Source organism: Natator depressus, chromosome 14, assembly GCF_965152275.1.
Source record: "Natator depressus isolate rNatDep1 chromosome 14, rNatDep2.hap1, whole genome shotgun sequence".
Taxonomy (NCBI): Eukaryota; Metazoa; Chordata; order Testudines; family Cheloniidae; genus Natator; species Natator depressus.
Window position 1 is genome coordinate 28702548 of NC_134247.1, and position 24359 is coordinate 28726906.

At 47.3% G+C, this 24359-nt stretch overlaps 1 pseudogene; it reads right to left on the reverse strand.

The window, feature by feature from the left end:
- Nucleotides 1-739: 739 nt before the first annotated feature.
- LOC141998981 (uncharacterized) lies at nt 740-24355 on the reverse strand (annotated as a pseudogene).
- Between the last annotated feature and the right edge of the window lie 4 nt (nt 24356-24359).

Consider the following 24359-nt stretch of genomic DNA (forward strand, 5'->3'; position numbering starts at 1 on the left):
CAAAGAAAACATGGAATTATTGATCATCGTTATTAATGCATTCAGGAAGTAACCACATAAAAATTTACCCAGGCTTCTTTTTCCTGTGCATAAGGGATGTCCCAAAATAAACAATTCAACTTGATAACTTTTAACCTAAAAATAAATTTGGATGAAACTAGATAGGTTGATAAGGCAATACAATTGAAAGGAGTGTCAACTTCATAAAAGCTAGCAAAGCTATTATTACATCTTTTATTTTTCATTAAAGGTAATACCATACATCTATGGGTGACACTGTATTGTTCAAATATAGAAAAAGAATGATCACAAAGTACCCTGCTTTTGTTATTTAAAATGGGCAAAGGTAAAATAGGAACTAATGAAGTTCCCACCCCAAGACTGGAACGAAGCTAGTCTGGAGTGTAAAATAGGAACACGTGAGACAACTCTGTAGTTTAAAAACACACACAACATAGTTAAAATTATTTTAGAAGTAAGAGTATTCTAAAGTTTAGAAGCCACACAAGTAAAGATTAAAGTATGAATCTGAAGTTAGAAGATAGCTTTGGTCTCACACACACACACACACACACTATAATATCCCAAGGGAGACAGATCTGAGGAGATTTCTTTCACTGGCAGGTAATTCTCACTCACACGTGCAAAGGCAGCCCAGCTGGAAGGCATGAGTGTAAGGGTTTGTTTACATTGGCACTTGGTCAGCAAAACTTCTGTTGTTCAGGGGTGTTAGAAAAACACCCCCCCCCCCCCCCGAATGACAAAAGTTTTACTGACTAAAAGCACCGGTGTGAACAGCGCTTTGTCGGCAGGAGCACTCTCCTGCCGACAAACAGCAGCTACGTTGCATGCCTCTTAGCGGCCTGGCAGTAGCAGCACAGCCGTGTCGCTAAAAGCCTCGTAGTGTAGCCATAACCCAAGATGCAGGCAAGAGCAGAACAGTGATTGACAAAGTTGCTAGATCTCAGTAGCACTTAAAGTTAGGAATTGAGTTGAAACAAGACAACAAAAGAAAATTAATCATCAAGCAATGGATTTCCACAACGCTGGGATAACACAATAAGCACAGCGGAGATTTAGTTATGTCCTTGCCAAACCAAAGCTTTGAAGGGTAGCTCTTTTAGGCAGTAAGGCAGATAATTAATAAGACAATTAAAGTCAGCTCAGCACTACATAGACAAGGTGTGAAAAGTAACTGGCGGTTACAGGTGCAAGCAGGCAGTTTAAATCAGCACCACATCAGTTTCAGTTAAAAAGCTGTCACATTCAAATGCTAGAACTTCGTCCGGTGATGTTCTTAGGAGGATTTTCCTCACTGTTTTGGGTGGACTCAGGCGGCTTCTGAACACACTTACTGGACCAGGCCCCACCGCATCTACCTTCCCTGGTTTGTCAATCACAAACAGAGATAGGTTCCTATGCCCCTGGGAGGGGTGAGGTTTAGCACACATCCCTCTAGTCATCATCTTCCATTGGCTAGCTTAGGCTGTGCCCTACGTAGCATGCTGGCTTTTGTGAATCTCACTCTACGGCACCTATCTTTCATTTATTGTAGAGTGGGAGCTGGTGCTCCTAACTCAGGCTTTGTTGATCCTGGTGTTGTTCCTGTGATTTGCTAGGTGCCAAAAAATTTAGTTTCTGCAATATTGAGTGTCACAGCGCCTAAGTCCCTCGGTGGATACCAACCTAAAATACTATCAAGAGTTAATGCAAAGTCACAGCATATAAGATAGGGATGATTCTAGATGTATAAGACCAAATTTCAATAGATAACCTGAATGGAAACATCTGGAAAATTATAATAAAATACCATCACAACGTGGAAGTCTCATCTCAGATTCTCGTTCTCCACAGCTTTGCTCCAGGAAGGTGATTTCATTTTCTGCTTTATAACTACACCATGTCCTCATTACATGGCCACTCCTGCCAGGCCTGGCCTGACCCTCTGAGATTTGTGGGAACTGGCAAAGGTGTTATTCACTTGGCCCTTCCCCAGCCAGGACAATTCTTGGTTTTGTGATCTCTGGATTCTCTTATGTGTCATGAGGTCTGAGCTGTGCTGAAAGCCTTTCCCACAGTCAGGGCATTTATAAGGTGACTCTGCAATGGAGGTTCTCTGATGTGATTGAAAGTGTGAGATATGACTGAAGCCGTTCCCAGTCAATACACTTGTAGGGTCTTTCTCCACTGTGGATTCTCTTATGTTTAATAAGGACTGAGCTCACAGTGAAGCTTTTTCCATATTCTGGGCATTAAAAGGGTTTCTCCCCTGTGTGGAGTCTCTGGTGAGCAACAAGGACTGACCTCTGACAGAAGTTTTTCCTGCAGTCAGGGCAGTTATAGGGTGGATTCTCTCCAGTGTGGATTCTCTGATGCGATAGGCGGCCTGAGATCCAACTGAAGCTTTTCCCACACTCAGCACATTTGTAGGGTTTTTCTCCCATGTGGATTCTCTGATGTTCAATAAGGACTAAGCTGTGATGAAGCTTTTCCCGCAATCGGGGCAGTTATAGGGTCACTCTCCTGTGTGGGTTCTCTGATGTGACAGAAGCTGTGAATTCTCACTGAAGCTTTTCCCACAGTCAGTACACTCATAGGGACTTTCTCCACTGTGGATTCTCCTATGTTTAGTAAGGGTTGAGCTCACAGTGAAGCTTTTCCCACATTCTGGGCATTGAAAGGGTTTCTCCCCTGTGTGGACTCTCTGGTGAGTAACAAGGACTGACCTCTGACGGAAGCTTTTCCCGCAGTCAGAGCAGTTATAGGGTTTCTCTCCTGTGTGGATTCTCTGATGTGATAGGAGGCGTGAGATCCGACTGAAGCTTTTCCCACACTCATTGCACTTGTAGGGTTTCTCTCCTGTGTGGATACTCTGATGTTGAGTAAGAGTCGAGTTGTGACTGAAGCTTTTCCCACAGTCAGGGCAGTTATAGGGTTTCTCTCCTGTGTGAATTCTCTGATGTGTTAGGAAATGTGAGATGTGACTGAAGCTTTTCCCACACTCTTTACATTTGTAGGGTTTCTCTCCCGTGTGGATTCTCTGATGTTGAATAAGGGTTGAGCTTTCACTGAAGCTTTTCCCACAGTCGGAGCAGTTATAGGGTTTCTCTCCTGTGTGGGTTCTCTGATGTGACAGAAGGTGAGAGAACCGACTGAAGCTTTTCCCGCACTCATTGCATTTATAGGGTTTCTCTCCCGTGTGGATTCTCTGATGTTCAATAAGGACTGATCTATGACGGAAGCTTTTCCCGCAATCGGGGCAGTTATAGGGTCTCTCTCCTGTGTGGGTTCTCTGATGTGATAGAAGCTGTGAATTCTCACTGAAGCTTTTCTCACATATGAGGCATTCATAGGGTCGCTCTCCCGTGTGGATTCTCTGATGTTTAACAAGGTGGAACCTCTGACGAAAGCTTTTCCCACACTCTAGACACTCATAGGGTCTCTCTCCCGTGTGGACTGTATGATGTTTACTAAGGGCTGAGGTTTGTCTGAAGCTTTTCCCACAGTCGAGACACTTGTAGGGTCTCTCCCCTGTGTGGATTCTCTGGTGTCTAATAAGGGCTGATCTGTATTGGAAACTTCTCCTACAGTCACCACACGTGTAGGATCTCTCTCCAGTGGCGATTCTCTGTTGAACAGTTTCTTTGATTTTCCTGATTCCTCTAGATTTACCCTGTCTCTCCTCTGAGTGGTTTCCTTGTTCTGTCTCTGGCCTACTCTGACCCTCATGGGCTTCTTCCTCCTCATGACTCTGGGAAACATCCCCTTCGGCTCTTTCCAATACTGTCCCCTGTGGTTCCACTCGCTCAGGACCTTCCTGCTCAGGATTCACCCCCTCAGTCTCACTCACCGTCCCATCACCTGCTGGGACGGAGAGAGAATCCAGACAGGAGTCAGTCCCTGGGCCAGGGGGAGGGTGGGGGGGATGGGAACCTCAGAAAGGGAAACAGAAAAGGAGGGAACAAACCAAAGTAACTGTTGAGGAGATAAAAAAAATCAGGGGCTGAATCCTACCTACTCTCCCTCCAAGAAGAGAGAGGAGGGGACCCATCCTTCCTCCACATCCTCTGAATATAGATGAAGGCAGGGCTAAAGGGTCAGACACACTTGATAAAAATTCATGATTGATGTTTGCCAGGAGGATAGAAAATTTGGTTTCTGAATCAGTTTTGCACAATCCTCACCTGTGTGGGTGTTTCTTGGGATCTCTCTTTCCTTGTATCCATGGAGACCAGGGAGCCACAGCTCCTCTCCTTGCTCTAGCCAGGAGATGACGTCAGGTTTGAAAATCAGAAATCCTGCTTGAGGGGCAAAGAAACTTGTTCATTAAGGTCAGTTCTGTTACTCCTTCCAGATCCAGAATCTAAGCAGGAAAGTGCAGAGAGGCTCCCTGCTATCCTTTCCCCTCCCCTCCAGGGTCTGGGCTATAAACCATACAAGATCTGATCTGGAGCAAGGGTTCACCACCTCTGTCTAGGAAACTGCCCTAACTTTTTCCCCTGGGGAGCCTAGCAGAGTTGCTACCCTCTCTACCTATCTGAGATACAACCTCTCTCCCATCACTGACAACTACTCTCCTGCCACACCTACCCCTCCCCAATACAAGACAGAACACGAAGATGTTGGTGCACCAACTCGCCAACCTTATGAGGAGGGCTAATATTCTGGGGTGTATTAACAGGAGCGTTGTATGTAAGACAGAGGACATAACTGTCCTGCTCTACTCAGCACTGAGGAGGGCTCAGTATGAGTACTGTGTCCAATTCTGAGCACCACACTCTAGGAAAGATGTGGACAAACTGGAGAGAGTCCAGAGGACAGCAACAAAAATGATAAAAGATTTAGAAAATATGAGTTATAAGGAAAGGTTAAAAAACATGTACAAGTTTAGTCTTGAGAAAAAAAGACTGACAGTCTTCAAATATATTAAGGGCTGATAAAAAGAGGATGGTGATGAATTGAGGTAAGACAAGAAGTAATAGATTTAACTTGCAGCAAGGGAGATTTAGGTCAGATATTAGGGAAAAAACTTTCTAACTAGAAGGGTAGTTTAGCTCTGGAATAGGCTTCCAAGGGAGGTTGTGCAATCCCCATTCCTGGAGGCTTTTAAAAAATGGTTGGATAAACATGTCAGGGATAATCTAGGTTTACTTGGTCCTGACTCACTTCTTGAGGTCCCTTTCAGCCCTAAATTTCTATGATTCTATATTCGTTAGACTGGGAGCTCTTTCATCTGGAGACTGCGCTTTACTAGGTGTCCCCATGCAGCACCTTGCATAATGGGGCAGTGGTCCCTGACTAGTCCAATCCCCTGTGCTGAGGCAGGATCAAATAAACCTACTCCATCTCTAACAGGTGTTTGTCCACCCTGTTCTTAAAAACATTCAGTGACAGGGATTCTAGAACCTGTTCTCAGTGGTAGCAGATGACAGAACAAGGAGTAATGGTCTCAAGTTGCAGTGGGGGAGGTTTAGGTTGGATATTAGGAAAAACTTTTTCACTAGGAGGGTGGTGAAGCACTGGAATGGGTTACCTAGGGAGGTGGTGGAATCTCCTTCCTCAGAGGTTTTAAGGTCAGGCTTGACAAAGCCCTGGCTGGGATGATTTAGTTGGGGATTAGGTCCTGCTTTGAGCGGGAGGTTGGATTAGATGACCTCCTGAGGCCCCTTCCAACCCTGATATTCTATGATTCTATGAACCTGCCTTGATAACTGTTCTAGTGCTTAAATATCCTTACAGTTAGAGAGTTTTTCCTAATATCCAACCTAAATCTCGTTTGCTGCACATTAAGCGATTACTTCTTCTGCTATCTTCAGTGCACACAGAGAACAACCGATCTCCATCCTTTATACAACACCCTGTAACATGTTTGAAGACTGTTATAAGGTCTCCCTTCAGTCCTTTTTTCTCACAACTAACATCCCCACTTATTGTAACCTTTTCTCATAGCTCACGTTTTCTAAATCTTTTATCACTTTTGTCACTCTCCTCCGCACTCTGTCCTATTTGTCCACATCTTTCTTAAAGTGTGGTGTTTAAACCTGGACACAGTATGCCATCTGAGGCCACAGCAGTGCCAAGTAGACAAAAGATAACTACCTCCTGTGTCTTACACACATCATCTCTGTTTAGACACACCAGAATTATATTAACCTGTTTCACAAGTAGGCAGGAGCAGCGCACGGAGCCACATGATTTCCCCCCCTGCCCCCGCGGGGCCGCAGGATTGTTCTGGCTGCTTCCGCGAGCGGCGTGGGGCCGGAGCAGACAGGGACCCTACCACCAACCGGGAGATGCCCGAGGTAAGTGCCACCTGGCAGAAGCCCGCACCCCAACCCCCAGCCCTGAGCCCCCTCCCAGAACCAGCACCCCATATCCCCTCCTGCACCTGAACCCCCTCCCACACCCCAACCCCCTGCCCCAGCCCTAACCCCCCATCTGGAGCCGGCACCCCATAACCCCTCCCACACCCCAATACTCTGCCCCAGCCTGGAGCTCCATCCTGTACCCAAACTCCCTCCCACAGCTTGCACCCTTCAACCCCTCCTGCATCCCACCCCCTGCCTCAAGCTCAGTCTAGAGCCCCCTCCCACCCTCAGAAACCCTCGGCCTCAGCCCAGAGCCCCCTCCCAAACCCCTGCCCCAGACCAGTGAAAGTGAGTGAGGGTGGGGAAGAGTGAGCGACGGAGGGAGGGGAGGATGGAGTGAGTGCAGGATGGAGTGAGTGTGGCGGGGCTTTGGAGAAGGGGCAGGGCCTCGGGGAAGGTGTGGGGTAGATCCTGTGTCGCACTTAAATTCAAAAAGTGATCTTGTGTGTAAAAAGGTTGGAGACCACTGAGCTAGACTATATTCCCTAGATTGCATATGATAATATCATGTGGGATTGTGTCAAATCTTTACTAAAATCAAGCTAAATCGTGTCTAGTGCTACTTCCCTATGCACTAGAAGAGTAACCTTGTCAAAGAAATAAATTAGTTTGTTTTAGCTTGATTTGTACTGGACAGATCTATGCTAGCTCCTCCTTATAACCCCGCTTCCTCCAGTATCTATCCAGGTATCAAAGTTCAGCTGCCTTGTCAATAATTCTGTGGGTCCTCTTTGTTCCCCTTTTAAAAATAGGAAGTCAGTTTCACTTTCTCCAGTCCACTGGGACCTAACCTGTTCTCCATGAGTTCTCAAAAATAATTGCTAATGTTTTCTGAGATTGCCTCAGCTAGTTCCTTAAGTGTCCTAGGGTAAATATGGTCAGGCCCTGCCAACTTCAATACCTCTAACTTTACTAAACATTCTTCAGCTTATTCTTTCCCTATTCTAAATTGTGTTTCTTCCTCCTTCTTGTTAATACTAGTAATGTTAAGCATCTGATCATAATTATCTTTACTGAAAACTGAAGCAAAATAGGCATTAAAAAGCTCAGCCTTGTTGATGGTATTCATTGTTAGCTCTCCTTCCCTGCTAACTAGTGGGCCTACACTTTCCTTCATCTTTTTCTTGTTCCTAACATGGTTATAGAACCTCTTCTTACTTCCTTTCATGTCCGTTGCTATGTGCAACTAATTTTGTGCCACAGCCTCTCTCATTTTTTCCTCAATGTGCTTCTCCTGTTCTTTCATAATCATCCTTAGTGATTTATCCATTTTTCCACTTTTTGTTGGATTGCTTTTTGATTTTCAAGTCAGTAAAAAAGCTGCAGATCCAGCCATATTGGCCTCTTACTATTCTTCCTATCTTTCATGTGCATTGGGGGTCTTCCTTGTTGTGCCTTAAATATTCTCTCTCAGATACTGCCAGCTCTTCTTAACTCCTTCTTCCCCTTAGATATTCTTCCTCTGGGACCATACCTACTACTTCTCTAAGTTTGTTAAAGTCTGCTTTTCTGAAGTCACATGCCCCCCAGATTTGCTGCTTGGCTTGGACTGAGCATGTTCACATGGACTAAGCATGCTCAGTTATATTTGCTGAAGCTGCTGCCCTCACTCTGCCCTGCTCGCTATCAGCAGTCTCTGCACTCCTGCCTTTACTTAGATGCAGAAATTTAGATGCTCTAGCCAAACAAATCCCACCCATAATCTCCCAGGTGGTCAGTTGAGCACACCACTTAAACTCAGTGCTTGAATCCTATTTACATTAAGTTAAAGGTGTTCTTATGTTCTTGGTGAATAGGGATGGTTTGTTTAAATGGGGCTTGAGTCCCCAGACAAGGCTAACCGGTTTCCCAACTATCATATAGACTTGCAAACAGATTCATATAATGTTGAAGCTAGAAGCGAGTATTATGATCAAGTTTGATCTCCTGTATAAAATATAGACGACAGCAGGGGTTCTCACAACAATTTTTTGGTGACCTCAGGGTGCAGCCACCAACTCTTGCTGGTGGCCGCACTGACACTTTTTCCTAAACTACCTAATTAACTTTAGAAAAAACAAATAAATATGCACATATATAAATCCAAATAATTGTATTTTATGTATGTAGGGTTTTTTTGCAGACTCTCTAATAAAAATAATGCTGTGAAAAGTGATATTTTTACGTTTGTTAATATCACTTTTCACAGCACATTACTCGCTAGAGGAGAAGCTGTGAAAAGTGATATTAACAAATATACAAGTATAGCCTCCCAGCTAGCTAGTTAAGTCTGCTATGAAAAGTGATACTTGCATGTTTGTTAATTTCATTTTTTTCAGGAAAAACTAAGCCCTAGATGAGGGTGTGGGGAGAAGGAAGCAGGGGCCAGGGGCAATGCAGGGATGGATGAGAGGCTGGGGGAGACTGCGGGGGCCAGGTGCAATGGGGAAGGGTGTTGAGCCACACCTCTGAATGGCTGGATCTGGGGGTCAGCGCCCAAAGCCCCATGACCAGAGCCATGGCCAGAGTTGGAGCCTGGGGGCTGCGTGGCTGGATCCAAGTCAGCACCTGCTGCTACGTGGCCAGAATCGCGGGTCAGCACCCAAAGCATAGTGGCTGGAACCTGGGGCTGGAGCCAGGAGCTGCACTGCCAGAGCTGGGTGTGGCACCCACCACCACATGGCCGGAGCCAGGGGTCAGCACCCAAAGCCATGCTGCTGGAGGCTGGAGCTGCCACTGGAACATGCTGCCCAACCACCCCAGGGCTAAAGCCCAAGCTCCACCACCTTCACTTGCTCCTCCAGTGTTGTGCCCCACCTGTCTGCAGAGGTGGTGCAGGGTGTCACATCCAGGAACAACAGGGAGGGAGGGAGGGATAGGTGCTGCTGCTTTGACCCCCTCCCCTCCATCACCACCCAGGAAACTGTCATGGCTGCATGAAAAGTGGCTGGTGGCCACATTTGAGAAACACTGGACTAGAGAACCTCACCCAGAGATTCCGAATCAAGCCCATATCTTGTTGTTAAGCTAGACTCTATTTCTTAGAGCGAGACATCCCTGGCTTGATTTAAAGACTCCAAGTGATGCACAGTACACCACAACTCTAGGTAATTTCTCCAATACTTCACTCACTTCAACATTTGCACCTTCTGACTGGCCTGAATTTGCTAAGCTCCAGGTTCCAGCCACTGGATTTCATTCTGACTTTGTCTGCTAGATTAAAAAGCCCTCTGCTGTCAGACATTTTCTCCCCATGTAGGTATCTTTGGGCTCTGTTCAATACACCTCTTAACCGTCTCCTGGACTGTCAAGGTTCCTTCCCCACTCTGAACTCTAGGGTACAGATATGGGGACCTGCATGAAAACCTCCTAAGCTTACTTTTACCAGCTTAGGTTAAAACTTCCCCAAGGTACAAACTATTTTACCTTTTGCCCTTGGACTTTCGCTGCCACCACCAAATGTCTAACCGGTATATTATTAGGAAAGAGTCCGTTTGGAAACGTTTTTCCCCGCCAAAATCCTCCCAAAAGTTACCCCCCCCCCCTCCTTCTGGGGAAGGTTTAATAAAAATCCTCACCAATTTGCATAGGTGACCACAGACCCAAACCCTTGGATCTTAAGAACAATGAAAAAGCATTCAGTTTTCTTACAAGAGGACTTTTAATAGAAATCAAAATCTTGGAGACCTAAACTCCACCGAATAAGGTTTTTGTTATTTCCCGTGGCGGTATGAAGCCACCGTACCGCAGCATTGTCGGTTTGCAGGTGGAAACGCCCTCCCCAAACATATGGGCGTAGCTTTTCCAGAGCGTAGACAATGGCGTAACATTCTTTTTCACTGACTGACCAGTTGCTTTCCCTCTCAGACAGCTTCTTGCTGAGAAACACTATAGGGTGGAATTCTTGATCCGGTCCTTCCTGCATTAAAACTTCTCCCACACCACACTCGGATGCATCCGTGGTTACTAGGAACGGTTTGTCAAAGTCTGGGGCCCTTAGTACAGGGTCAAACACCAGTGTCGCTTTAAGCTGGTTAAAGGCCTTCTGACACTCTTCGGTCCACTGACCTTTTTGGTTAGGTCTGTCAGTGGGGCGGCGATTTGGCTGTATTGCAGTACAAATCATCTGTAATAACCGGCCAAGCCTAAGAAGGATTGAACCTGTTTCTTTGATTTTGGGACAGGCCACTTTTGGATAGCATCCACTTTGGCCTGTAGGGGGTTAATAGTTCCTTGACCCACCTGGTGTCCAAGGTAAGTCACTCTGTTTAGGCCTATTTGACACTTCTTAGCCTTAACAGTTAGTCCTGCCTCCCTTATGCGCTCGAAGACATTTTTTGAGATGTTCCAGGTGTTCTGCCCAGGAATCCAAAAATATGGCCACATCGTCAAGGTAGGCGACTGCATATTCTCCTAATCCCGCTAGGAGACCATCTACAAGTCTTTGGAAGGTGGCGGGTGCATTCTGCAGCTCGAAAGGGAGTACATTAAATTCATACAGCCCGAGATGTGTGGTGAAGGCTGACCTTTCCTTGGCGGATTCATCTAGCGGTACCTGCCAGTACCCCTTGGTTAAGTCCAAGGTAGAGATGAACTGGGCCCATCCCAGTTTCTCTAATAGTTCATCTGTGCATGGCATTGGATAGTTGTTGGGGCGAGTTACAGCATTTAGCTTACGGTAGTCCATGCAAAAATGTATCTCCCCATCTGGTTTGGGAACTAGAACCACTGGAGATGCCCATGCACTGCCAGACGGGTGGATTACACCCATCTGTAACATATCCTGGATCTCCCGTTCTATAGCAGTTTTAGCTTGAGGAGACACCCGGTAAGGTTGGTGTCACGGAGTCCCTGGGCGATACTCTGGAACTGCTCCCATGAAGCCAGTCAGGACTCTGGGGCAGTCGCCTTTCTGTGAGCAGCCTGTCTGCAGACACACAGCTCACCCGGCTTCCACCTTCCTGGGTCTGACCTTGGAGCATTCAGCATCCTCTGCCCCTCCGTGCGCTTCCCACAGCGAGTCCACTCAGGCGGGGCTCCTGGGGAAGCCAGAGGGTCCTGCACCCCAACTTCGCAGACAGACGTGACTCTCAGCCAGCCAGTAAAACAGAGGTTTATTAAACGACAGGAACATGGTCTAAAACAGAGCTTGTAGGTGCAGAGAACAGGACCCCTCAACTGGGTCCATTTTGGGGGGCAGTGAGCCAGACAACCACATCTGCCCTTCACTCCATGTCCCAGCCAGCCCCAAACTGAAACTCCCTCCAGCCCCTCCTCCCCTGGGCTTCGTTCCTTTCCCGGACCAGGAGGTCACCTGATTCCTTTGTTCTCCAACCCTTTAGCTCTCACCTTGCAGGAGGGAAGGGCCCAAGCCATCAGTTGCCAGGAAACAGGGTGTCGGCCATTCTCTGTGTCCAGACCCCTGCACACACGTGCCCTCTAGGGCTCTGCAATGATCATACACCCTTACCCCACCCCCTAGATACTTAAGAACTGCATAGGGGAAACTGAGGCACCCCCACACTATTCAGAGGAAACATTAAGAACAGTCCCACTTCGTCACACCGGTAAGGTTGGACTTTAACTGGGTGAGCATTACCTGTGTCAATGGAGTGGTATGCCCGTTCAGTCAGTTCTGGGGTGGCTGAGAACGTTGGCACGTAGCTAGTGCACAGCTCCTGGATCTGCTGTCACTGCATACGCCCAAGAGTCATGGAGAGGTTCACCTCTTCCATGCCACCAGCACTTTTCCCTTCGTAGTAGACACCTTCAGGCCACTCAGCGTCATCTCCTCCCTGGCCTGTAAACTGACAAACCTTTAATTCTCTGGAATAAAAGGGCTTTAGAGAATTAATATGGTATACCGTAGGCTTTCGGTTGGAGGTGGGGAACGCTATGAGATAATTAACAGCTCCCAGGCGCTCCTGGACCGTGTTAAAGAAGTATGAGCTGGATGAATGGACTATGAGGTGGATAGAAAGCTGGCTAGATTGTCGAGCTCAACGGATACTGATCAATGGCTCCATGTCTAGTTGGCAGCTGGTATCAAGTGGAATGCCCCAGGGGTCGGTCCTGGGGCCGGTTTTGTTCAATATCTTCAAAAATGATCTGGAGGATGGTGTGGATTGCACCCTCAGCAAGTTTGCAGACGACACTAAATTGGGAGGAGTGGTAGATACGCTGGAGGGTAGGGATAGGATACAGAGGGATCTAGACAAATTGGAGGATTGGGCCAAAAGAAATCTGATGAGGTTCAACAAGGACAAGTGCTGAGTCCTGTACTTAGGACGGAAGAATCCAATGCACCGCTACAGACTAGGGACCGAATGGCTAGGCAGCAGTTCTGCGGAAAAGGACCTAGGGATTACAGCGGACGGCAAGTTGGATATGAGTCAACAGTGTGCCCTTGTTGCCAAGAAGGCCAATGGCATTTTGGGATGTATAAGTAGGGGCATTGCCAGCAGATCGAGGGACGTGATCGTTCCCCTCTATTCGACATTGGTGAGGCCTCATCTGGAGTACTGTGTCCAGTTTTGGGCCCCACACTACAAGAAGGATGTGGAAAAATTGGAAAGAGTCCAGCGGAGGGCAACAAAAATGATTAGGGGACTGGAACACATGACTTACAAGGAGAGGCTGAGGGAACTGGGGATGTTTAGTCTTCAGAAGAGAAGAATGAGGGGGGATTTGATAGCTGCTTTCAACTACCTGAAAGGGGGTTCCAAAGAGGATGGTTCTAGACTGTTCTCAGTGGTAGCAGATGACAGAACAAGGAGTAATGGTCTCAAGTTGCAGTGTGGGAGATTTAGGTTGGATATTAGGAAAAACTTTTTCACTATGAGGGTGGTGAAACACTGGAATGCGTTACCTAGGGAGGTGGTGGAATCTCCTTCCCTAGAAGGTCAGGCTTGACAAAGCCCTGGCTGGGATGATTTAGTCGGGGATGGGTCCTGCTTTGAGCAGGGGGTTGGACTAGATGACCTCTTGAGGTCCCTTCCTACCCTGATATTCTATGATTCTATGAATGGCCCTTCCCACGAGGCTTCCATTTTATGGGCCTGGAGTGTCTTTAAGACCATGACCTGGTCCCCTACTTCGAAGGAACGCTCTCTGGCATGTTTATCATACCAGGCTTTTTGCTCTTTTTGAGTATCCTGTAGGTTTTCTTTAGCAAGGGCTAGAGAGGTTCGGAGGGTGTTTTGTAGGTTGGTTACAAAGTCCAGAATGTTAGTTCCTGGAGAAGGTGTAAATCCCTCCCATTGCTGCTTCACCAACTGTAACGGCCCCTTAACCTCACGGCCATATACAAGTTCAAATGGTGAAAACCCTAAACTGGGATGTGGTACAGCTCTGTAGGCAAAGAGCAACTGCTGCAACACTAGGTCCCAATCATTGGAGTGCTCATTTACAAGTTTACGTATCATGGCCCCCAAAGATCCATTAAACTTCTCCACCATGCCATTTGTTTGATGGTGGTAAGGAGTGGCAACCAAGTGATTTACCCCATGAGCTTCCCAAAGGCTTTCCATAGTTCCTGCCAGGAAATTAGTCCCCGCATCTGTGAGGATGTTGGAGGGCCAACCTACCCTGGCAAAAATGTCTGCTAGTCCTTGGCACATGCTTTTGGCCCTGGTGTTGCTTAGAGCTACTGCCTCCGGCCATCGGGTGGCAAAATCCATGAAAGTCAGTATGTACTGCTTTCCTCTGGGTGTCTTTTTCGGAAAAGGACCCAGAATATCCACAGCTACTCGCTGAAATGGAACTTCAATGATGGGGAGTGGCTGGAGGGGGGCTTTGACCTGGTCTTGGGATTTTCCCACTTTTTGGCATACCTCACAAGACCGGACATAGGTAGAAATATCCTTGCCCATTCCCTCCCAGTGGAATGACCTCCCCAAACGGCCTTTGGTCCTGTTCACCCCAGCATGGCCACTAGGATGATCATGGGCTAAGCTCAAGAGCTTGACCCGGTACTTAGTTGGAACTACCAACTGTCTCTGAGGATGCCAATCTTCCTGGTGTCCACTAGAAAGAGTTTCCTTGTATAAAAGTCCTCTTTCTGCAACAAACCTGGATCAATTAGAAGAGCTGAGAGGTGGTGGGTTGTTCCATGCCGCCGTCCAAGCTCTCTGGAGGCTTTCTTCTACTTCCTGTTTGGTCTGGAACTGTTCCCTTGATGCTGGAGACATCAGTTCCTCATTGGATTGTGGACCCAGGCTTGGTCCCTCTGGAAGCGATGTAGGGGATGGGGCTGTTTCCGTTGACTGTGAACTGCTCTCTGCTGGTGCACTATGTTGGGGTTCAGGCTCCAGCTGAGCCTCTTGTGTAGGGTTATCAGCTGCTGCCAGTTCAGGTTCGGTGGGGCCCTCTGGTGTTGGGGTTGCAAGTACTGGATTCAGTGCTGGCAATGGGTCTGGTGCTAGTTGTTCTGCTGGTTCCGGTTCTGGCTCTGTCTGGGTCTCTGTGACTGGATCCACTACTGCTGTTGCAGACATTGGCCTGGTGTCCGGGTCCATCATCTCTGACCGAGTCCTGGTAGAAGTTTCCGGAACAGAGCTAGGCCTCACGGTTTGTTTAGCCTGGCTGCGGGTGACCATTCCCACCCTCTTGGCTCACTTCACATGATTGGCCAAGTCTTCCCCCAACAGCATGGGGATGGGATAATCATCACAGACTGCAAAAGTCCACATTCCTGACCAGCCCTTGTACTGGACAGGCAACTTGGCTGTAGGCAAATTGAAAGGGTTTGACTTGAAGGGTTGAATGGTCACTTGGATCTCTGGGTTGATTAAATTGGGGTCCACTAAGGAAGCATGGATAGCCGACACTTGTGCTCCGGTGTCCCTCCACGCAGTGACCTTCTTCCCGCCCACTCTCACAGTTTCCCTCCACTCTGAGGGTATCTGGGAGTTATCTGGGCCTGAGGACCTCTGGTGTGATTCCGGTGCAATGAACTGTAATCTGTTGGGGTTCTTGGGGCAGTTGGCCTTTACATGCCCCGGCTCGTTACATTTAAAACATCGTCCAGCTGACGGGTCACTGGGGCGAGGTGGGTTGCTGGAGAACGGGGTGGCGGGACGACAAGGTGGCTGGAGGGTTCCTTCGCGGGTAGGTGGGGCCTGGGGTGGCCCCCGTAGTAGGGTGTGGTCTGAGGTTGTCCCTTCTGGTATCCACTCCAACTGTGACCAGTTTTCTTCTTCTCTGCCACCTCCACCCATTTGGCTCCAATCTCCCCCGCCTCGATTACAGTTTTGGGCTTCCCATCTAGGATGTATCTTTCTATTTCCTCAGGAACACCCTCTAAGAACTGGTCCATTTGCATTAGGAAGGGCAAATCTTCTGGAGATTTAACACTTGCTCCCGATATCCAGGCATCCCAATGTTTCACAATGTGGTAGGCATGTCGAGTAAATGACACGTCTGGTTTCCACCTTAGGGCTCTGAACCGCCGACGGGAATGCTCGGGTGTTAGCCCCATTCTGACTCTCGCCTTGGTTTTAAACAGTTCATACTGGTTCATGTGTTCCTTAGGCATTTCAGCCGCCACCTCAGCTAAGGGTCCACTGAGCTGCGGCCTGAGCTCTACCATGTATTGGTCTGTAGAGATGCTGTACCCAAGGCAGGCCCTTTCAAAGTTTTCTAAGAAGGCCTCGGTATCATCGCCTGCCTTGTAGGTGGGGAACTTTCTGGGATGGGAAGGGGTACCTGGAGAAGGATTGCTAGGGTTTATTGGTATATTCTGCTGAGACTTTGCCTTGTCTATCTCCAGTGCATGCTTCCTCTCTTTTTCCTTCTCCTCCTCCACACGCTTCCTCTCTTTTTCCTTCTCCTCCATTTCTTTGGCGCTTGCCTCCATTCCCATCCGCATGAGTTCTATCTGTCTTTCATGTTCCTTTAGTTTTTCCTCAGCCTCTAATCTGGCTAATTCCAGCTTTTGTTGAACCGTGGAGTCTGTCATCCTAACCGCTCTGTTTTTAACTAACTTTACACCCGAGAGTTAGAAAGAAAACAAAACAAACAAACAAAAAACTTGGCTTGTAAAATTTTGCTGTGCTGTCCGGATACCTATGTTCTCTGATAGTGATTGTCAGCCTACAGAGAAATCCTTAAAAAAAACCCTAACACCTTTGTCTCCAGGCAAATAGGCAGAAAACCCCTCTAGTTGCTCTTAGGTTAAAAAAAACAAAACAAAAACTTCTTCAGGTCTGTGAAGACGGGTGAATTGCCCTGCAGGAGGTTAACTACCCTGCCTTTCGGTAGAGAAAACTGCAGCTCACAAAAGACAAAAAATTCCTTTTTGTCTCTGCTCTGGTCCCAAAGCAGAGAAAAAAAAACTAACTGCTTTCAGTTTAAAACCTGCTCTCCAGCAGCCCAAAGGAAAAAAAAAATATTTCCTTTTCAAATCTGTGCTTCTGGTTCAAAAAATCTCAACTTGATCTCAAAATGATTTCAAGTTAATCCCACCACTCTGCCACCATGTCAAGGTTCCTTCCCCACTCTGAACGCTAGGGTACAGATGGGGCACCTGCACGAAAACCTCCTAGCTTACTTTTACCAACTTAGGTTAAAACTTCCCCAAGGTACAAACTATTTTACCTTTTGCCCTTGGATTTTATCCCTGCCACCACCAAACGTCTAACCGGTATATTATTAAAAAAGAGTCTGTTTGGAAATGTCTTTCCCCCCTAAAATCCTCCCAAAAGTTACCCTCCCCCCTTTCTGGGGAAGGTTTAATAAAAATCCTCACCAATTTGTATTGGTGACCACAGACCAAAACCCTTGGATCTTAAGAACAATGAAAAAGCAGTCAGACTCTTAAAAGAAGAATTTTAATAGAAGAACAAGTAGAAAGAATCACCTCTGTAAAATCAGGATGGTAAATACCTTACAGGGTAATTAGATTCAAAACATAGAGAATCCCTCTAGGCAAAACCTTAAGTTACAAAAAGACACAAAAACAGGAATATCTGTTCCATTCAGCACAGCTTATTTTCTCAGCCATTTAAAGAAAACAGAATCTAACACATATCTAGCTAGATTACTTACTAAGTTCTAAGACTCCATTCCTGTTCTGTCCCTGGCAAAAGCATCACACACACAGATAGAGAGAGGCTTTGTTTCTCACTCCCCCCAGCTTTTGAAAGTATCTTGTCCCCTCATTGGTCATTTTGGTCAGGTGCCAGCAAGGTTATCCTAGCTTCTTAACCCTTTACAGGTGAAAGGGTTTTTCCTCTGGCCAGGAGGGATTTTAAAGGTGTTTACCCTTCCCTTTATATTTATGACATGGATAAACTAAATAGGCAGAGCTCCTTTAGTCGCTCACTCTAAGGCAGATTTTCCAGACCTCGAATCATTCTTGTGGCACTTTTGTAAGCCCCTTTCCAATTTGTCAACATTCTTCTTGAAGTGTGGACACCAGAACTGGATACACTGTCCACTAATAGTTTCCTAATGCCTGAAACAGAAGTAAAGCCAGGTTGGCTGGCTCATCGGGGATAAAGGCTAAAGGCCAGGCTTCTTTCACTCAGGCTGGTAAACCATCCACTTTGAAGTGAGGGTGAAGGCTATGTCACTCGAGTGCTAACAGTCCTTCAAATCCTTCCCACATCTCCCTGTGCTCATAAGGACAGAGAGTCCTCCCCCGATTCAGTGAAAAAGAATCATAGGGCATCCCAGCTCCCTGCCGTGCTAAGAACCATGGGATGAGCCCCCAGAAATTAGAGAGACATACACAAGTTGAGTGCAGCACCAGTGAGGACACTGTAACTTGCACAGGGCTTGCAGGGTGGCTGCTCACAGCCCAGCTAGGCTAATTCCAGGGCTTAGACCCAGGTGTCGATCTAGGGTAACCAGATGTCCTGATTTTCTATGGACAATCCCGATTTTTGGGTCTTTTTCTTACATAGGCTCCTATTACACCCCACCCCGTCCCAATTTTTCACATTTGCTGTCTGGTCACTCTATGTCGATCACCCCAAGTTAAATCTGCACTGAAGACATATCCTGAGTTTCTCTCAGGTAATGTCTATTCCCACACACAGTCACCTCCTGGACTGGACACAGGCATCAGAAACACCAGACCCCCCACCCCCCTCATCCCCAGCCCTGTCAGGCTGCTCCCTACTTCAGGCACAAACCAGAACTGTCCCTTTAGGAAGGATTGCTGAGCTTCACTTCACTTCAGTTACCCCGTGAACCACAGACCCAGAGAGGCAGAGGAGATGCTCTATTCCCATCTGGGCTCAAACGCAGACACACCGTCCTGCTAATCTATGAAGCAGCAGTTACCATCATGCTCCATCCCCAGAAACTCATGAAAACTCTACCCAAGCAAGAGGCCAAGGAGCACAAAGATGTATTAGCTACAGCAGGGTGGAGAAAGCTGGTGCTGGGTTACAGACGAGCAAAAAAGAGACTTCAGAACAAAGAATTTTTGTACCCCTTACACTACTGCTGCTGCTGCTGCAGGAGGACGAGATTATTAGTGACAGAAGCACAGTGAAACTCAGATTGAAATCATGGTCCACTGTGTTATCAGTGTACTTATGTGGCCCCTCATACCATAGTAACTGAGCACCTCACAGTATTTAAAGTAATTCTCCTCAGACCTCTGTGACACAGGGATGGGCTATAATAAATATTGTACATATAGGCAACTGTGGCAGACAGTTCAAGTGACATACACAAGCCACACAGAAAGTCTGTGGCAGTCAGAGCAAGAAATTAAACCCAGGTCTTTGGAGTTTGCTGTCAGAGCCCTAACCACTGGCCCATCCTCGCTCTCAAAATAGGCACCAGACATCCACGTAGTGAGAGACAGGTCCTACCCAAAACAGCTGTCAATCTAAAAAGACAAAACAGACAGGGAGTGGATTTTTTTCTCCATTTCACAGAGGGGAAAAGAAGGACTAGAAAAATAAAGCTGGGACTTCTAAAGGGTCCCAGACACCGAAGGAAAAAGATTGGATATCTAATTCTCTAGGGCCCCTTTGAAAACCGCAGACTGTGATTTACAAGAGGTCAGACAGGGAGGCTGTGGAAGAGCCTGGAATTGAATCCAGGCCCCTGAGTCACAGAGCAGAGCCTGGAACACAAGAGCCCTCCTCGCTTTTTTCTACTAAAGTGACCTACCCCACACAATACTTCCAGACCATAAATTATGTCATTAACCCTCACTGAGCCCCAGAACCCAGCCCCTCTCACTACCAGGAACCATCACTTCACAGAGAACAACCACAGCCAGGAAGAGATACCAGGAACACCACCCTCCTTCCAGGAGTTTGGCACATTGGCACAAGAGGGAGCCCTTAGTGAAGGCACTAACAACAGCCAGAGCCAGACCCAGACCCATGACACTGGACCAGGGGTTCTCAACAAATTTTTGGTAGCCTCAGAGTGTGACCATCCACTCTTGCTGGTGGCGGCACTCACAATTTTTCCTAAAATGCTTAATTAACTTTAGGAAAAACAAACAAATATGCACACGCACATGTCCAAATCATTGTAATTTATTTATATAAGAGGTTTTTTTTGCAGACAATAATAAAAATATACAGTTCACTATTCTTTACTGGACCAAAACAGAACAGAAACACAAATAAGGTGCTTTTCATGTTCTTGTCTTTTTTGTTGTTGTTTCTTTTGGTTGCTTTTTTAAAAGACTTATTAGCTAGTAAGTCTGCTGCTGTGAAAAATGATAATTGTATGTTAACATCACTTTTCACGGCCTCCCAGCTAACTACTAACTCTGCTGTGAAAAGTGATATTAAAAAACAAATAGAAATATCCCTTTTCACAGCAGATTTACTCAGCCCTGGCAAGCCCAGGGACAAATTAAGTCCTGGATGGGGAAGTGGGTAGGGAGATGCCAGGGGCAGCGGGGTGGGGGGTGAGTCCAGGGGATGGCACCTGAAGCCCCAGGACTTAAGTCTGACCCCAGCGCCTATGGGAAGGTGGGGAACTCACTGGCTGCCTGCTCCTCCAGCGTTTGTGTCTCCAGAGAGGTAACCGGGGCTGGGGGGAGTGGCAGCACTGCTTTGCTTCACCCTCCCAATCACCACCATAAGAACATAAGAATGGCCATACTGGGTCAGACCAAAGGTCCATCCAGCCCAGTATTCTGTCTACCGACAGTGGCCAAGGCCAGGTGCCCCAGACGGAGTGAACCTACCAGATAATGATCAAGTGATCTCTCTCCTGCCATCCATCTCCACCCTCTGACAAACAGAGGCTAGGGACACCATTCCTTACCCATTCTGGCTAACGGCCATTAGTGGACTTAACCTCCATGAATTTATCCAGTTCTCTTTTAAACCCTGCTATAGTCCTAGCCTTCACAACCTCCTCAGGCAAGGAGTTCCACAGGTTGACTGTGCGCTGTGTGAAGAAGAACTTCCTTTTATTTGTTTTAAACCTGGTGCCCATTAATTTCATTTGGTGGCTGCTAGTTCTTATATTATGGGAACAAGTAACTAACTTTTCCTTATTCACTTTCTCCACACCACTCATGATTTTATATACCTCTATCATATCCCCCCTTAGTGTCCTCTTCCAAGCAGAAAAGTCCTAGCCTCTTTAATCTCTCCTCATATGGGACCCGTTCCAAACCCCTAATCATTTTAGTTGCCCTTTTCTGAACCTTTTCTAATGCCAGTATATCTTTTTTGAGATGAGGAGACCACATCTGTACGCAGTATTCAAGATGTGGGCGTACCATGGACTTATATAAGGGCAACAAGATATTCTCCACCTTATTCTCTATCCCTTTTTAATGATTCCTAACATCCTGTGTGCCTTTTTGACTGCCGCTGCACACTGCGTGGACGTCTTCAGAGAACTATCCACAATGACTCCAAGATCTCTTTCCTGATTAGTTGTAGCTAAATTAGCCCCCATCATATTGTATGTATAGTTGGGGTTATTTTTTCCAGTGTGCATTACTTTACATTTATCCACATTAAATTTAATTTCCCATTTTGTTGCCCAATCACTTAGTTTTGTGAGATCTTTTTGAGGTTCTTCACAGTCTGCTTTGGTCTTAACTATCTTGAGCAGTTCAGTATCATCTGCAAACTTTGCCGCCTCACTGTTTACCCCTTTCTCCAGATCATTTATGAATAAGTTGAATAGGATTGGTCCTACAACTGACCCTTGGGGCACACCACCAGTTACCCCTCTCCACTCTGAAAATTTACCGTTTATTCCTACCTTTTGTTCCCTGTCTTTTAACCAGTTCTCAATCCATGAAAGGATCTTCCCTCTTAGCCCATGACAACATAATTTACGTAAGAGCCTTTGGTGAGGGACCTTGTCAAAGACTTTCTGGAAATCTAAGTACACTATGTCCACTGGATCCCCCTTGTCCACATGTTTGTTGACCCCTTCAAACAACTCTAATAGATTAGTAAAACATGATTTCCCTTTACAGAAACCATGTTGACTTTTGTGCAACAATTTATGTTCTTCTACATGTCTGACAATTTTATTCTTTACTATTGTTTCAATTAATTTGCCCAGTACTGAAATTAGACTTACTGGTCTGTAATTGCCGGGATCACCTCTAGAGCCCTTTTAAAATATTGGCATTACATTAGCTATCTTCCAGTCATTGGGTACAGTAGCTGATTTAAAGGACAGATTACAAACCATAGTTAATAGTTCCGTAATTTCACATTTGAGTTCTTTCAAAAGTCTTGGGTGAATGCCATTTGGTCCCGGTGACTTGTTACAGTTAAGTTTATCAATTAATTCCAAAACTTCCTCTAGTGACACTTCAATCTGTGACAATTCCTCAAATTTGTCACCTACAAAAGACAGCTCAGGTTTGGGAATCTCCCTAACATCCTCAGCCGTGAAGACTGAAGCAAAGAATTCATTTAGTTTCTCCGCAATGACTTTGTCATCTTTAAGTGCTCCTTTTGTATCTCAATCGTCCAGGGGCCTCACTGGTTGTTTAGCAGGCTTCCTGCTTCTCATGTACTTAAAAAACATTTCATTATTACCAAGAGGCTATGGCTGCACTAGAAACACTATATATGCAGTTGTAGTGTGTCTAGTGAAGACACTCTATGCCGACGGGAGAGCGCTTTCCCAGTGGCATAATTACTCCACCTCCAACAGAGGCAGAAGCTATGCTGGCGTAAGGGCATCTCCCACCGACACAGCACCGGTGTGGATAGCACTTAGGTCAGCGTAACTTGCGTTGCTCAGGGGCTGTCTTTTTCACACACCCTGAGTGATGCAAGTTATATTGACTTAAGCGATAGAGCAGACCTGCCGTAAGTGTATTTGAAAATCTGGCCACTGGGGACTGAGGCAGACCTAAGGGGAGATGGCAGAGGGCTCAGAGACCCCAGAAGTTGGAATTTGCCTTGGGAAGGGGGAGTAGAGTGTGAATTTGACTCACTTGAAAACCTTGGTTATGGGAAGAGTAGCACCATCATTATGTCCCTGAATCTTCTGTGCTGTGGGAGGGAATGTGGAAGGCACAGTCTCTCACACACAGGAGCTAGGGACTGATCCTCCTGATATCTGGGGGACCAATGAAGAATCCTGCACAGAAACCAACCCCGGTGCTTTAGAGACAGCTGCAGCTTCTACTTCCCAAGGGGCTATGCATCCTTACCCAGCAAGGTCACAGTCTCATAATTCTCCTGCATGACGTCACAGTAGAGGGCTCTCTGACCCGGGTCCAGCAGAGCCCATTCCTCCTCAGAGAAATACACAGCCACTTCCTCGAAGGTCACCAGCTCCGCTGCAGTCATTTCCCTTCCCTGTCTCTGGAGGGCATGGGACAACCTGGAGCAAAACGTCGGTGTTATTCTGCAGCCTGTCAGCATGAGGAGGGTGATGGGGAAGGTTTCAGTTCCCCCCAGTCCTTTCCCTGCTGACACACATTCCAGACTCCGCCATTCTGGGAAAATACTTGAGCCAAGATATTTAAAAAAAACCCTGAAGTTAGATCCCAAATCCCTGTCCAGTTCTCTGGGATTCAAATTGCTGAGCCAGCAAACTGTAGCTTATGAAAGTGATGTGTGCTTATGTTCAAGAGAAAGGTGCTAAAATGTAATTAGAACAGAGGTTTGAGGACCTAAATTTAGGCTTGACAATAATGAGACCTGGTAAATTGTGGGCGAAGTGAAGTGAGACAGCTCAGAAGCTGGTTCTTCATCCAACTTTCAGAAATAAATTCACGTCAGAGAGAGACTGTCCACTGTAAAGATCAACATAGGAACTGCCAGAGTGGGTAGAAGCGAGGCTCATCTAGTAACTGAACATGTTATAAGCATCTGAAAAAGGTCCTTTAGACTAAAGTTGTGCACCCAACAGCGTCACTGTGTGCTCCAGCTGTCATTAAAGAGCAGAATCCAAGGAGCCGCTTTGAGGGATCCCCCTGACACTGTCCCCAGGCCCAGGGGAGCACATTCCCCCAGCAGCGCGGGGACCAGGCAGAGGCAGGAACTGGCTTTTCTTCTCCCTGCTCCTCCCCTTCTCCCCAGGAAAGTCAATCTGCCCCGGGGTACTGCAGGGAATGGGGCTGGGCAGGGCTGAGAGCCGGGAACCTCCCTCCCCGCTGACTGCTCCTGCTGCCCCTGCCAGTCTGTTCCCCATCTCCCTCCTACCCCCTCCCCTCCCCTCGGGCTGGGAGACTCGGTCCCTGGTCCGGCCCGGGGCGGTCGCTCCCCCAGCGTTGGCTCGGCTCCTGCCGGCGCTCAGGGGGGCAGAGCCGGGGGGGTCAGGGAGGGCAGCAGCTCCGGGACTCGCAGACCCCCGCCCCCCGGGAGCAGAGCTGGGGCGAGGAGGGGCCGTTGGTGCAGAGTCACTCTCCTGCCCGGCCCCAGCCCTTCCCCCGGGTCTCTCCCCTCACCTGCAGGCTCCGGCTCAGGGGCTGGTTCCAGCCCCCGGAGAAAGTCGCCCCGAGGGGCGCTAGGGAAGGGCTCTCCCCGCACAGACCCCGCTGGGCAGCAGCTGATAAGTCCGGTTCCGGTATCGCAATAGATGGCAGCGGCAGCG